General features: G+C 36.1%; 1 pseudogene; it reads right to left on the reverse strand.

The window, feature by feature from the left end:
- Positions 1-598: 598 nt before the first annotated feature.
- LOC107001853 lies at positions 599-2,578 on the reverse strand (annotated as a pseudogene).
- Positions 2,579-3,451: the final 873 nt, after the last annotated feature.

A 3,451-nucleotide genomic window follows, 5' to 3' on the forward strand; every position in this document is an offset into this window, starting at 1 on the left:
GAATGCTGATTAAGTTAGAAGGAACATGCCTCTATTTATAGAGTCCTAAACATTTTCCTACCAGAAAAAGAATTAGTTAATCCAAAAATTTTCCTAATAGAAAAACCTATTTATGGTAAGAAATTTAGGGCAAATAAAACCTAACACTCTATTAGCTATCTGAAAACCCTTACTCTGTGTTTAGATGATGGAGAATTTATGTTTTAAAAAAGGGGATTTGTAGGGAGAAAATGGGTGGGTTTTTGACGTTTGGTGTGTGTATTTATTTCAGTATTTCCACCAAATTTGTTGCATTACTTGTAAAGATCAGTTCATTAATAGAGTGGTTAAAACCTTTTTGGCCGGCTGATTAAATATTGTTTGTTAATGAGACAAACAAAGATATTTCGTGAAATTATTTTATATCGTCATCAATATATTACTAGGCCAGATATCTTACGTTTATACCAACTTCTCTTTTAGTGCGAACCCATGGAAATTCTCCAAAAACATCAATTGTAGGCGTAAGAAATTAAACGTAATTTGGAGACTGCAACTGCAACATGAGATACACTGGTTTAGACAAGACAAAGGAGGGGGGGGGGGGGCTCTTTCCAGCTATATCAAGCATTACCTCAGTAATGACACCTCTATTATTTCATACAACAGTTTATAAATTTACTATATCTGACACAAGATAATCAACAAATGCACCAGATGCTATATATATCAGACCTCCACAAAGCACTTCTCTTTGGTTCTCACTTCTCAACTTGTCACCTGAACTACAATTGTCCAAATTAGTCTTTCTTGTCGACATCACCTCAGAATTGACAAGAGTTTCAGCAGCCAGTCTCTGAAGGGGCATCAGGACCAGCCTCGCAACCTTTTGATGGACCATCATCTTCCGGCAGTCCCTGAAGCATCACTCTCGGCTGGCTTAGCTTCATCATCAGTTGCTTCAACAGATCCTTTTATTAGCTTGCCCGTCATTTACTGGCACTGCCTGCTTCACAGTACAAACTTTGACGTATTTACTCATGAATTTGTATTCCCAATCTTGCAAGGCATTAAGCTCAAATGCTTGCCCAGAAATATCCCATGTGAGATCTTTTTCCTCAAAGGACAGCTTGGCAAGAGCTCTAACTAGCATCATTTCCAGCAAACAATGCATAAGGTCGTCTCCCAGGTCCATAACATTCTGCAGGAACACACACATTTAAACACAAAGATGACAAGTCCGCAGCATTTCATGAAGCTTAATGATTGATTTTGATATGTTAGGTTTACATTTGAGCAAGGAACTTATTGAGACTCATATCAAGATATTTGATCTATCAGACGATAAAGTTGTGGATGAATTTAATGTACATGAGACTAACAGAACACATAATTCATCTTCATTTGACGAGTTGTCAGTAAACAAGGACAAGGATAAGTTTAACACTTCGGAATCCAAGAGTCATAAATTCAACTTAAGCAATATATCCACTCCATAAATAAATAAAACTAGATAAACAACAAACTGAATATGTTTTCTGTTTCCTCAAAACCACAACAAAATAAGAATGAATACATTAGTTACAAAGACTAGTTGATTACTATCTAAACATGGAGAACTCAAGCCACTTGTCTAAGAATTACGCACAGATCACCTTTTTTTTCTTGAGGAATTGAACCTAAGACATCTATAAGCCCTTTGGACCACTTTTGTCCTTCGACTAGAATCGCCACCCAAACTAGCAGAGTTGCACACTTAATGGACATTCGGGAACATCAAACATCTCATCCAAAGACTTAAACCATCGTGTCAAGCACCAAAAGTAAGAAAACAGAATGGATACTGATTGTCAGGCCTACACAGTACATATCAGCCCAAATTACACAGGCCAAATCCAGAATATTAAGCAATGGCGTGTAAAATACTACATTTCTATCACCTAAATTCACAATCATGAAAGTAAAAGCAAATCACTCCAAAAATCCAAGTCAAAATCAAAAAGCATCAAACAAAAAAACTGAAGATAAAGAAGGCAAAATAGCTTACACTACTTACAGATTAAGAAGAAACATCATAGATCTGGCACTTAATAGCCATCAGCAGAGGCTTTTCGGGATCAGACCCATCATATTCCTTCAACTCATCTTCAGTAACTTCTCCAAGTTGAACAGGAGGAGGCAAAGCTAGATAATCTCTGAGGATACATCTAGATATCTCCAAAGAGAGAGAACCTGCACATGCACACATAAACAACCCATATGCCGTAGTAAGATTGTGACAGGTAGATAATAACAGCGAATATGAAGTTTATATCACCAAGAGAACAGAAAAGAATGAAGCTAAAAAAATATCCACAGATCACAAAGCCAGTAAAGAAACAACAAAATTAACAACTAATTAGTTATAGTTTATAACTTAACCATACTAAATATTTGAATATATAAAGTATCTCTACAGTGTTAGTCTTCGTGTAGCTGATGCATGCTAATCATGCATGATCATGAAGCTACAGTAGAGAAGAAATGAAGAAGAAGAAACAGAGAAGAACAGAGAAGAACAAAGAAGAAGAAGCAGTATAGGTGAAGGAATCGTGTGTATTCCTTGTGTATATTCTCAAAAGTGTATTTGTAATCTGTACATTCAACTACATATATACAAGAATAACAAACTGAATTTATTCTAACTACTCTAACAATCTTCTAACTACTTTAACAACCTCCTAACTACTTTAACAACTTCTTTGATGGATAGTCCTCTTAATTACAATTATTTACATAATGAACCTAACACTAAAGCTTTAAGTAATGCCTTCTTTAATACTCCCCCTCAAGTTTGTAGGTATGAATAGGTTCAATACACCAAACTTGGATAGTAGATATTCATGTTGAGTTTTTCCCAAGCCTTTTGTTAACATGTCTGCTTCTTGTTCTTTGGTGCTCAAGTATTGAGTTTGCACTAATCCATTCTGTATCTTCTCTCTTATAAAATGACAGTCCAATTCTATATGCTTTGTCCTTTCATGTAGCACAGGATTAGCAGCTATTTGCATAGCTGACTTGCTGTCACTGTATATAGTTACTGGAGTGTGTACTTCAACTCCAAGTTCTTTGAATAGCTTTACTAACCACACAACTTCAGCCACTGCACTTGCCATACTTCTGTACTCAGCTTCAATTGAGCTTCTAGAAATGGTTGCTTGCTTCTTAGACTTCCATGAAATAAGTGAGCCTCCCAACTTTACCATGAAACCTGTAACTGACCTCCTTGTATGTAAACAGCTACCCCAGTCTGAATCACAGTAAATTTGAAGTTCTTTGCTCTTTGCACTTGATAATAGAACACCCAGTCCAGCTTGCCTTTTGATATATCTTACTACTTTGAGAGCAGCATTTAGATGAGATTGTTTAGGCTTATGTAGAAATTGACTTAGAGTCTGTGTAGCAAATGCAATGTCTGGTCTAGTGACATTTA

This window comes from Solanum pennellii, chromosome 10 (assembly GCF_001406875.1).
Source record: "Solanum pennellii chromosome 10, SPENNV200".
NCBI lineage: Eukaryota > Viridiplantae > Streptophyta > Magnoliopsida > Solanales > Solanaceae > Solanum > Solanum pennellii.